The sequence below is a fragment of the Panulirus ornatus genome, chromosome 52 (assembly GCF_036320965.1).
Source record: "Panulirus ornatus isolate Po-2019 chromosome 52, ASM3632096v1, whole genome shotgun sequence".
Classification (NCBI taxonomy): Eukaryota; Metazoa; Arthropoda; class Malacostraca; order Decapoda; family Palinuridae; genus Panulirus; species Panulirus ornatus.
This window is the reverse complement of record NC_092275.1, coordinates 16,933,692-16,946,812: the sequence shown is the minus strand read 5'-3', so window position 1 is coordinate 16,946,812 and position 13,121 is coordinate 16,933,692. Positions and strand designations below refer to the sequence as shown.

The following is a 13,121-nucleotide window of genomic DNA, read 5'->3' as shown; positions in this document are numbered from 1 at the left end:
CCCTGCGCGCTGACTGGTTTTCCTCTCGTCTCGCAGTCCTGAAAGGAGGAGGAGGAGGAGGAAGAAGAGGAGGAGGAAGAGGAGAGGTGGTGACAGCCAATGGGTGGGTAAAAGATAATGAGTTCTGATACCTCGTCAGTCCTGAACACACACACTTTCCCTGAGTGAGAGGTGTTCCATGGCCTCTCCACTCTTCTTCTTCTCAAGGATTTCTTCCACATCTTACCGTAGGCTTAGTGGTGGAACCGGTTTTGCATATAGATCTCTTATGATTTAGCTACGGTCTAAATATTCATAGACTTCATAGTTTTTAATGAATGTCATTAATTTCACGAGAACTAACATTCGCCAGACCTCCTCTGTTTCCATCTAAGCTTCACGTACCATTTGCAGTTCCTAGTTCTTATCTCACAGCCTCACAGTGCTAAGATACTCACCTTGTTTTCACTGCTTCGAAAACTAAAGCAGTATCGACCAACATCAAACAGGACAGTATGCTACCGCACTGCTCTTCGCCGACGCCTTCTTCAGTGTTCTTAGACCTTAGAAACTCTCGTGAAATCCTCAAACATCCAATGCAGCTGAAATGTTTAGGATGTGAAATTGGGTTTAATCGCCCCTGTTTTCCCCTCTGATCTATACCAAAAGCAGTACCCATCCTCACTCGAAAAGGTCTTTCCATACTGCATGAGTGAGGAAAGAGGTGATTTCATTCCTTCTTTCCCCTCTTAGACAAAGGCAATCGAACTCCTTGATCCAGTTCTTGATGTTTCCGAAAGATATAGTTAAGGAACTACGTGTTTCCCCTTGACGTTTCTCGGTGAATTCATCACCAGGGGACGAACAGAGATCACCCACAGCCTTGTACTGGGAACACACCAAGAATGGGTTCACTGGACCATATGCAGGAGAGGTATATCGTATTATGCACATGGAAAATCCTGAAAGACGTGGCCTCCCAGACTGCACTCAGAATTCATTTCCTAATGGCACGACACTGTGCTACTAAATAGGTGCCTTAAATGCAAATGAAAACAGCGAAGACATCCGGGGCTTGAAACTGCTCAGCCCTCTACCTGCAAGTAGTAGAAACATTGTAGATTACACAGGCAAAGAGACACGGAAATAGGGCTATGTATGTGATCATAGACCCTCGTGGTATAGCGGTTAGCGTTCCCAACCGTGAAGCATTCACGGGTCGAGCGTATAGGTTCGAATCCTGGATGAGGCAGTAGGTCCACAGTCAACCCAGCTGTTCATCCACCTCTAGGGGTTGGTCGATGAAATGGGTACCTGGCTCAGGCTAGGGGATATATATATATATATATATGTATTTCGTTTTTTCATACTATTCGCCATTTCCCGCGTTAGCGAGGTCGCGTTAAGAACAGAGAACTGGGCATCTGAGAGCATATCCCCACTTAGCCCCCTTCTCTGTTCCTTCTTTTGGAAAATTAGAAGCGAGAGGGGCGGATTTCCAGCCCCCTGCTCCCTCCCCTTTTAGTCGCCTTCTCCGACACGCAGGGAATACGTGGGAAGTATTCTTTCTCCCCTATCCCCAGGAATGATATATATATATATATATATATATATATATATATATATATATATATATATATAGATAGATAGATATAGATATATCGTTGATAGAATGGCCTAGATCAGGGCCTCAGTTACCCGTGCCGTCTCAGCTAACATAAGAAAAAATATCTTCAGTAATATGGGAAAATAAAGGCACCAAATTTACATTTATCATCAGTCGAGGCTCCATTTATTCAAAATGTTTGGTAGGTTGAACGAGCGAATGTTGTTAGAGCAAATAACCAAGGTTTGTGGAAGTGGTTCACACTCGTCTCGAACGACTCCTCGAGACTGGCTGCCGAATCATATCGATATGAACCTCGGCGAACATGCCAGCCATCCACTGACTCGTTTGGCTCAACGAGATCCCCCCCATCTTCGTTTACCTACACACAGTATGATTAACGTCGTTAATCATCACTTCGTTAACCATCTGACAGCAACTGTTGCTGTCAGTGGGAGAAGTTTATCAATCATATACTTTCACGATTTCCAAGATTACATGGGTTATTTTTTCTCATCTTTTTCACCTTTGATGATCAACTACAATTTAAAGCTTTGAACCAGGTTCTGTGATATTCGTTTACAAGTTGACATCTGATCTCGCAAGCCATGTATCATCTACGAACATTAATGGTTGTCATTGTCCTAAGAGGCCATCAGACAAGCCAGAGCAGGTCTTAATCCCCTTCGGTATGTGGTTAAGGGGGGTACTGCAATGGGTGTCATTGTCCTAAGAGACCATCAGACAAGCCGGAGCCGGTTTTACTCCCCTTCGGTATGTGGTCAAGGTACTGCTGAAATAACCTAATGGCGCAGAGATCACAGATCTTAAGAAATGATAAGGCCCGGAAAGCGAGACTCCACGCGCCGTTCGCATCCAGCAAGTGAGGGAGGAGGAAAAGTAGTAAGGCCGAACATGTGTTCAACATTCTCTCCACGTCCCCGTTGTTCGAGGTGAGTAGATGAGGTGGTCAGTCTAACGGCCGCGATGGACAATGTCGCCGGCGAAAACTTATAATGGTGTTTGGCGAAACTTCTTCCCCTCCCGACAACTGGTTAGATTAAACTCCTCCTGCCGGCTGGACGCCTCCTGGAGAAGATTCATTGTCAGGTCGTGAACTCGGGGATGGTTCTTGGGGGGGGTGTGGTGTGTGCACGGAGGAGGAGGGAGACCAGTCACTGAGAGACGCGAAGGGGGCACAACTGGTGTGAGGGGGCGACCTGTGAGCGTGATGGGAGGGGGGACAAGAGAGCTGTAGTAGTAGGAGGAGGAGGTGATAGCCACTGGGTGGGTAGGAGGTAAAGAGCTTTGATGCCTCGTAAGTCCAGAACACACGAGCTGTCCTCACCAATTTGCTTCATCGACTCTTACATTATAAATCAAAGGAGAGAAGGAGACCCTGATGAGACGAAGGGATGACAGGTGGACTCTGGCAATACACGGTGATGGAAGGAGAGCTGAGGATCCAGGGTCGTGGAGAGTAACCGACCTCCACTACAGTATACGACCAGCGAACACAACATCGCCTCGCGTTCGCCAGAGGTGGGAAGGCTATGGGGATTCTCGTGTGACTACAGATGAATGTAACAATTAAACGCCGACTGAAGTGTCCACCAGAATACCATGAAAATGTTCCCAAGTAAAGCCCATAACAGCCAACAACACTGGGAATGCTGTGCGTTGTAGAGTACCATCAATCTACTGACCTGACGTCCATTTAACAGAGTGTCAGTTAAAACGTCCTTAAGTTGTGGGAATCCGCTCGAGGCTTGGGGTATAGAGGAGACAGAAGATAGGATGTCGTTGGAAGGGATGTGAGGACGTGTGTTAAGGCCGGCGGAAGAGATGGATGGTGACGGATGTCTTCGTCGGGGATAGATGACGTCTGTATGGGATGGGGGAAACGTCTAAACGGATAGGCCATATCTCACGAGGATGTCTAAAGGGGAGGAAAATGACCGAAGGAGAAGGACACTGGGTTAACACAGTGACAGGAGGCTGGGGGTCCAACCATGACCCCAGCTGAACTTAGATTGTATCTAAAATCTTCCTTCAATTCTTTCGTCATCAGGGCAGTTGCAGCCTAGCCAATTAATGAAGGAAAATACGACGTTTCTTTAACCTTGTATCATTGTCTGCTGCTGTTTGCCTTAGCATATAAAGAACATGTGAACATTTACTTTGTGACTTGTAATATCTGTCACATTTGAAAAAATTCGGATGCAGTTCTTAAATGTTCGTAGAAATCTGAATATCTTATTCAATTCATGCAAGAGAATGAGTTGCCAGATTCTGCAACCTGATAACGAGGGTCTGTTTCATTCCGTTATTGGGAACAAAACATTCGATGAGCAAATCATTCGATAGGAAGAATAATCTCACTTGTCCACAGACGTTTTGGGAATTAAGAAAAATCGCTTGGCTTTCCAGGGACATATTCTTACATGTTACTAGAGAGCAAACGCTCCTTTGGGGTGAATATAATGCTCTATAGATACTAAAGAAATCTGGATGTTTGAGAAACTCTTGATAACAATTTGGCGACAGAAAGAGGAATGGGAAAATTCTAGACATCATCAAAGTTCTGCCGTGGTTAAGGCTTGGCTGGATCCTATTTTGTCATTGTGTTTATCCCGCGTCATGAGGGAATATCGCTTTACATACGAGAGTGCAATCGGACACCTTTTTACCAGAGAATTGAACTACGATTTGCTTTTCTTGTACACGGAAGGGTTTAGGGACGACTTTGATTACGTAAAGGGAAGGGAAGGGGGAGGGGGGCGTCTCTCTCTCTCTCTCTCTCTCTCTCTCTCTCTCTCTCTCTCTCTCTCTCTCTCTCTCTCTCTCTCTCTCTCTCTCCAGAGAGAAGCATGTGTGTGTGCACGGACCTCTGGCGTCAAGTTAGGAGTCTGCCACGCAACTGAATTTTGAGGTTTCATTGCCTTTCATGATGTATGATTATACTGGAACTGATGGGTGTGTCTGCTGCAACACATAAGGCCAACACTCACAAACCTGTCTCTTGTGGCAAATGTGAGCGAGGTTTACACTGGTTTTGAGGGTGTAAAACCCATCGGTGGCTCGTATATTACCGTGTGTGTGTGTGTGTGTGTGTGTGTGTGTTGTGTGTGTGGCGGTGGGGGGACATGGAATAGTTATGAATGATTAGCCTGAACGAGACCATCATTCTATGGGCACTCGTAACTGTACGAGTAATGGAACCAGGAGAGAGTGTGTCGCAAGACGAATGTGGACCAAGAAGAGAGCTATCAGAATTGTGTCCTCTTTGATTCATACATTTTGCTTCCCTTCCAAATTGCAAAGCTTCTGGGTTATGGCGGGAATACTAACAAAAGCACACATCTATCCCTCGACCATTTATTCTGGCTATATAGACTTTATCTATCAAATGGCACTGCTCGCGTGTATATCATTCCCCCAGTGGTGATATATCCACCATTCCACAATGTCTGGTGAAGATTTCCAGGTGCACCTCATCAACCCGTTGGTTTGGAAGTAACATGATAAAGGTTTATGGGGTTAGATCGTCCCCCTTCCTAAGATATACCGAAGAGGATAGAGCACGAGAAAAGAAGGACTGATGATGGAATTTTAGGCTTCTCCTGTCCCTAAGGTGCTGGATGGCAGCAGCACACGCGAGGAAGGGTGTAAGAGCTGGATGGCAGAGGGAACCGATTTTACAGGGTGGCAGATGAGCACACACGGAGGACAGAGGAGTATAGATGGCAGGGTTGGCTGTGTCTGCAGGGGAGGAGGGAGGACGTTCATGGTAGGGTCCAAAGAAGCGAGGGAAACCCGGTCTACGAGAAATGGGTCATCTTTTCCGCTAAGAGTAAGGCATCTTCCCCGCTTGGAAGATTTCTCCTCCCTCCGCTTGGGCGGTATCTTCTTTCCTCTTTGGTCATTTTCTTCCCATTAGAAAACCTTGTGAGATATGACCTGTCCGTCTGGACATTTTCCCATCCCATACAGACGTCATCTATCCCCCACGAAGACATCCGTCCCATCCATCTCTTCCGCCGGCCTTAACACACGTCCTCACATCCCTTCCAGCGACGTCCTATCTTCTGTCTCCTCTATACCCCAAGCCTCGAGCGGATTCCCACAACTTAAGGACGTTTTAACTGACACTCTGTTAAATGGACGTCAGGTCAGTAGATTGATGGTACTCTACAACGCACAACATTCCCAGTGTTGTTGGCTGTTATGGGCTTTACTTGGGGGACATTTTCATGGTATTCTGGTGGACACTTCAGTCGACGTCCAATTGTTACATTCATCTGTAGTCACACGAGAATCCCCATAGCCTTCCCACCTCTGGCGAACGTGAGGCGATGTTGTGTTCGCTGGTCGTATACTGTAGTGGAGGTCGGTTACTCTCCACGACCCTGGATCCTCAGCTCTCCTTCCATCACCGTGTCTTGCCAGAGTCCACCTGTCATCCCTTCGTCTCATCAGGGTCTCCTTCTCTCCTTTGATTTATAATGTAAGAGTCGATGAAGCAAATTGGTGAGGACAGCTCGTGTGTTCTGGACTTACGAGGCATCAAAGCTCTTTACCTCCTACCCACCCAGTGGCTATCACCTCCTCCTCCTCCTCCTCCTACAGTTCTGTTGCCCCACCTCCCATCTCCCACACAAATCCCCATCACGTCTGTTGTTCCCCTTCCCGTCTCTCGTTCACTGGTCCCTCTCTCCTCCTGCTCCTCCTCCTCCTCCTCCTCCTACAGTTCTGATGTCCCACCTCCCATCTCCCACACATGTCCCCCTCACGTCTGTTCTTCCCCTTCCCGTCTCTCGTTCACTGGTCCCTCTCTCCTCCTCCATGCGCCCCAGAACCCACCACCTCCCAAGGTCGCGACCAGACAAAGAATCTTTTCCAGGAGGAGTCCAGCCGGCGGGGCAGGTTTTGGGGGAGGTTTAGGTCCCACCAAATGTCAGGAGGGAGGAAGGTCTCCACACATCATTGTAAGTCTTGTCGTCTACATTGTCCATCGTGGCTGTTATGCTGACCATTTCATCCACTCGCCAGAAAAAGAAACGAAAAAAACAACGCAGAGAATGGGAAGAAAATGTTAATCTACGTTTTTTCCCCTTTTTCTTTCTTTTTCAGATGAGAATGGCGCATGGCATATTTAGTCTAGGCCTTATATTTTTCTGTGTTGTTTTCGTAGGATCCATTATTGTTTCGCATTTCGTCATCAATAGTGAGGGAACATAACGCCCGAGAGGCAATTTCCAGCAATTCCTCTCAAATGCCTACTGGACTAAGTGCTTCCTTAAGGCCACACCGTCTGTTCCCACCCACACTCGTAATGTCCATAAATACTCCTGGTTCTCTCATTTACCTACAAGTGTCATGAATATGAATATCAAAACTCAAGAACCATTTTATAAATTCTGCATTTCATTTCATTCAATTGTAAATACGAAATTCGTCGATACAGTGAAGTTGTCACGTAATTTTCCGTATGATCCTACGAGAAATGCTACCATACCAGGTAACGCCATCTGTTGCTTGATAGATGACCTAAGCGGCTCCATCGACTCATTAAGCCGTAGCATTTCCAGTCTCAGTAACCTTCCTCCTACTCGCTCCTGGAACTGTTGGGCCACCACTGTCAGACCGGAGAGCGGACTCGTGTGTGTATGTTGTTAGTGAGTGTCCGGTGATTTAAGTCGATTTTGGCGGTTAAACAAACCTGTATAAACTTAGGACTATATGATATTAGCCCCGTGAGTCGAGACGTACAGACATACGTCACTGAAACACGGCTGTTGGGGATTTAAGAGTGTTTTTGGTGTGACATACCAGTTAATGGTGTCCCGTACTATGCATGTGTACTGTAAACGATCCCATATTGACACCTGTATGAACAGCGATGTGTGCAGTGGTTCATTTATTAACACGTAGGCTTTGTGACAGGTCGTGAACATATGGGAAAGACGTGAGTGATACCGTACGCTTATGGAAGAAAAGACCAGATGATGATCGAATTGTTTTGGAGGGTCGTGGCTTCGGAGCCTCCACGGGCGCGGACGGTTGCTGCCAGACGACTAAGGTAAGTGGAAAATTGGACCAAATTTAATCGTATTTTGTGTAGGGTTGATGAGGATAGGTGAGTTCCTTGGTGAGCCAGACCAGTTATAGGGTAGTAAGGTCACTAGGGTGTGGCTTAGTGGCTTACGTGATTTAAAAGCAGTTTCGAGGCCCCGTTCGAGACAGTAGTGAATCGTTTCATGGAGCTTGTTTACCAGCGCGACCATCTTTTACACCGTTAACGTTATGCCGATTTCACACAATTGTTATTTCGACTGTAACCTTAACTGAAACCATAGTGTATCGGTTTGATTCGAATCTCTTTAGGTTTAGATAATATACGAGTGTTGAAACCCTAAACTTGCTTGCTTCACAACCGTTTATAACACAAATCCGGTCATTTGGTCATTAAGCTAACGAGGTAACTACCCACCTCCCTCTCACTTCCCGGCCGACATGGTAGATTGATCGTCGCTCTCGAACTCCCGAAGATTTCGTTAAGGTAACTAATAGAAAAACACGAATGGCGGTTCGTGTAATTACTGGCTTTAACTAGTGATAGATAACTAAACCAATACTACTGCTCTCCTACAGAGCATTGGATACTCATATTCGAGGTAAGTAACGTAGTCATAGTCACGTGAAATATGTTTTTCAACACCTTATTTAAGTATATTTTGCTATAGATGGTTTATACTTGAAAATTTTTTTGCATGTTTTTTATGGTATATTTTACTTTGTTGTTAATACTGTGGTAAGATTCTTCTGTGTTTATATCTGGTGTTTATATTCCATAAACTGATTATATTTGAATGATTTCTTGTATGTATACCTGTGGTATATTTCACTATAGTTTGTTTATACTTGATAAATTCTTGTATGTTTACCTGTCATGTTTTGCCATAGATATTTAATAATTGATAAATATTTGTATGTTTACCTGTTGTACATTTTACTATAGAGTATTTATAATGGATAAATGTCTATGTTTCACTGTGGTTTTCAACCACAGTGATCAATCAGGCTATTTAAGGATGCGATCCATTTGTATGTACCTTCCCAACTTGTATGGTAGGACTCTCTTTGTCAATGTTATTTCAATTAATTTGATAACACTGAGGGAAAATCATGTGGCCTTACTCCAGGTGTGTTTTCAACACGTGAAGGTAGTGAGGTGAACATTTTCAGGCTTAGACGTACTCAGTGTTTTCCTTTGTGTTTATGGAGCTATTTACATTATTGTTCATACTTTACCAGTCTCTCAAGCCGCATTGTCGCGCCATTAGGAAATGAGTTTCGAGTGTGAATTAGAAACAGTGCTTTCCAGGATTTTTCATGAGTAGATTATGATGATGATGTGGACGGAGGTTCATAGAAGACGAGGGTATGTACAAGGAGTGAAAATGTATCAAACAAGTCTAGGAGAATAGTGCTAACAATGGATGAATTTCGTTAGAGGGGAAGAGAATATTTCAAAGAATGGATGGGAGTTGATGATGGAAGGGGTACGTCTACTGTGGCACAATAGGAATAACTGGGAACATCAAAGAAACTGGTGACGAATGTTATAGGCCAGGGTTTTTGCCCCCGGCAAACTTGAGAACCCGTGCCGTAACGGCCAGTAAACCGGGCTTGCCAGTAAACCGGGCTTACAAACGAGCTAACAACCCCTATGAAGGCTGAGGGCTCAGGCAATGAAGCCGTCAGTATCCGGGATCAATCAGCCGTGTGTGTACGAACCCAGAGGGGGCACTAAACTACCCCAGGTTAAGGAGGGGAACACGCGAGGCTATCAAGTTTAGGATGGGGATCGAACCTTGGGACCCGATAAACTCAAGCTTGGATGGGTTACCAACGATGCTTATGTGGAGGTATCTGGAAGGGAATCGAAGCTAATTAGTTCAGAACTTTGTTTCTGAATGTGAAGCTTTAGAGTGTTATTTGTACAAAGATATTGACGATATGTACAGTTCCATGAGAGAGAGATCTGTGTGGGCGCGTTTCGCCTGTGATGGGGAAACTGATTCGTTGTTTCGAATATGTTTTCGAAAAGTCTGGTTCATAGTCCAGGTTTTCGACCTGAATTAGATTTTTGTGATGGGTTTAATGATAACTACTGATTGAAAGGAGTTTAGGCAGCCACAGACCAGTGGATTAATTCGAGACTTATTTTTTGTGGTAGGAGAATCAATTAGAAATGTAAGATGTGTCTGTATGTTTGATTAGGCCTTTCAGTGAGGGGTATGTCCTCGGCCATGTATCAAACCAAGTAAGTTTTATTTGCACTGATGTATCATTATCTGGTTTATGATATAATTTGGAGAGAATCATGATATGGACTCGTTCATTCTATACTGATAACATTATACATGTCTGTGATACAAAATACATCATTCATTTACGAACATGAATCCTTAGGTTCATAATGCATCCAAGCTCGCATATGCTGTACCAAATTAAACTAATATGTAGTCTTTGCACATTACAGAGGTGAAATATCAGACATTTTTCCACTTCAGATACCATTATACTAACGTAAGCTAAGTATCCCAGAGAACGTAAAGTGCTTAGATTTTTCCGTGGCCATCACACTACATCAAAATTAACTTTGTAACTGTCACACAAACTCGTTTAGAATCATCCAGGAGACAATTGTTTGTTAAAAATGATGAATTTCTCTAAATACATTTAAAAAATATTACAGAAACTGTAATACAAGCTCGAGACATCACATCTTTGGCTGAAAATACAAGGATGTTGCACAATGGAGAGTTGCATTAATACACCCCCCCTCAATCTTAACAAAAAACTGTGCTGGACTTGCGTCAACTTCAAAAGATTGTGTAGCTAGAACAACTGAATGGCTGGTAATTACCAGTAACCTTGGGGGGCAAGGCAACTTACCTTTCCCCCGTCTGGAAAATTTATTAACCTTGGCGATACAGACTTATCGGAGAAGATAAGAAAAAAAGAATCTTCTTCCTGACTATTTTTACACTGAGGGGGAAAAAAATGTGTAAAATCCTGTTTTGTCTTACCGTCACTGGACATTATACTCGTAAACTGCTTCCGTAACTCCTTAATCTGATCTAACTGGCCCTTGAAGCTTCTCCTTAGGTGGCGCTACTCAGTTAATAGAAATTCCTCGATTATAATTTTGCTCCGCCGGAATTCTCTTCGATGTAGGGAGGTTGGAGGATGCCCTGTCTGTGTGTGTAGACTCGGGCAGGTAGGAGCAGTGAGGGTGGGGAACTAAGGCAGGAAGGAGGGCTACACCTGGCGCTGCAGGTGCAGGACTACGGTGCAGGTGCAGGTGAGGACTACGGTGCTGCAGGTGCAGGACTACGGTGCTGCGGGTGCAGGACTACGGTGCTGCAGGTGCAGGACTACGGTGCTGCAGGTGCAGGTTGAGGACTACGGTTGCTGCAGGTGCAGGTTAGGACTACGGTCTGCAGGTGCAGGTTGAGGACTACGGTGCTGCAGGTGCAGGTTGAGGACTACGTTGCTGCAGGTGCAGGTTCTGGACTACGGTGCTGCAGGTGCAGGTTGAGGACTACGGTGCTGCAGGTGCAGGTTGAGGACTACGGCGCTGCAGGTGCAGGTTGACGACTACGGTGCTGCAGGTGCAGGTTGAGGACTACGTTGCTGCAGGTGCAGGTTCAGGACTACGGTGCTGCAGGAGCAGGTTGAGGACTACGTTGCTGCAGGAGCAGGTTGAGGACTACGGTGCTACAGGTGCAGGTTGAGGACTACGGTGCTACAGGTGCAGGTTGAGGACTACGGTGCTGCGGGTGCAGGTTGAGGACGTTTCTGCAGGTGCAGGTTGAGGACTACGGTGCTGCAGGTGCAGGTTAAGGACTACGTTGCTGCAGGTGCAGGTTGAGGACTACGTTGCTGCAGGTGCAGGTTGAGGACTACGGTGCTGCAGGTGCAGGTTGAGGACTACGTTTCTGCAGGTGCAGGTTGAGGACTACGGTGCTGCAGGTGCAGGTTAAGGTCTACGTTGCTGCAGGTGCAGGTTCAGTACTACGGTGCTGCAGGTGCAGGTTGAGGACTACGTTGCTGCAGGTGCAGGTTAAGGACTACGTTGCTGCAGGTGCAGGTTGAGGACTACGTTGCTGCAGGAGCAGGTTGAGGACTACGTTGCTGCAGGTGCAGGTTGAGGACTACGGTGCTGCAGGTGCAGGTTGAGGACTACGGCGCTGCAGGTGCAGGTTGAGGACTACGAAGCTGCTATTGCAGGTTGACTATTGCTGTATGTTTAGGTTCAGGACTACGATGCTAATATTGCAGGTTGAGAACTACGTTGCAGATTGAGGACTACGTTGCAGGTTGAGGACAACCTGCAGGTGCAGGTTGAGAACTACGCTGCTGCAGGTGCAGGTTGAGGACCACGTTACTGCTGGAGCAAGTTGAAGACTACGTTGCATCAGGTGCAGGTTGAGAGCTATGGTGCTGCAGGAGCAGGTTGAGTACTACGGTGCTGCAGGTGCAGGTTGAGGGCTACGTTGCTGCAGGTGCAGGTTGAGGACTACGGTGCTGCAGGTGCAGGTTGAGGACTACGGTGCTGCAGGTGCAGGTTCTGGACTACGGTGCTGCAGGTGCAGGTTGAGGACTACGGCGCTGCAGGTGAAGGTTGACGACTACGGTGCTGCAGGTGCAGGTTGACGACTACGGCGCTACAGGTGCAGGTTGAGGGCTACGGTGCTGCAGGTGCAGGTTGACGACTACGGTGCTGCAGGTGCAGGTTGAGGACTACGGCGCTGCAGGTGCAGGTTGAGGACTACGGTGCTGCAGGTGCAGGTTGAGGACTACGGCGCTGCAGGTGCAGGTTGAGGACTACGGCGCTGCAGGTGCAGGTTGAGGACTACGGTGCTGCAGGTGCAGGTTGAGGACTACGGCGCTGCAGGTGCAGGTTGAGGACTACGGCGCTGCAGGTGCAGGTTGAGGACTACGGCGCTGCAGGTGCAGGTTGAGGACTACGGTGCTGCAGGTGAAGGTTGACGATTACGGCGCTGCAGGTGCAGGTTAGGAATTATGGTGCTGCAGATGCAGGTTGAGGACTACGTTGGTGCAGGTTGAGGACTACTTTGTTGCAGGTGCAGGTTGAGGACTACGGTGCTGCAGGTGCAGGTTGAGGACTACGGTGCTGCAGGTGCAGGTTGAGGGCTACACTTCTGCTTCTGCAGGTTGAGGAATACGTTGCTGCAGGTGCAGGTTGACTACAATGTTTTCAGGTGCAGGTTGAGGACTACTATTGTGCAGGTGCAGGTTGAAGACTACGGTGCTGCTTGTGCATGTTTAGGGCTACGGTGCTGCAGGTGCAGGTTGAGGACTACGGTGCTGCAGGCGCAGGTTGAGTACTACGTTGCTGTAGGTGCAGGTTGAGGACTACGTTGCTGCAGGTTTAGGTGAGTACTATGTTGCTGCAGGTGCAGGTTGAGGACTACGTTGCTGCAGGTACAGGTTGAGGACT

At 46.7% G+C, this 13,121-nt stretch overlaps 1 protein-coding gene across 1 annotated transcript in view; it reads left to right on the top strand.

Annotated features, from left to right (window-relative positions):
- LOC139765122 (uncharacterized) overlaps positions 1-13,121 on the top strand; it is an 804,219-nt gene that overhangs the window by 562,522 nt on the left and 228,576 nt on the right. Inside the window, exon 2 of the mRNA XM_071692312.1 lies at positions 7,532-7,667. The gene's annotated coding sequence lies outside the window, so the exon portion shown is untranslated. The remainder of the gene's footprint in view (positions 1-7,531; positions 7,668-13,121) is intronic.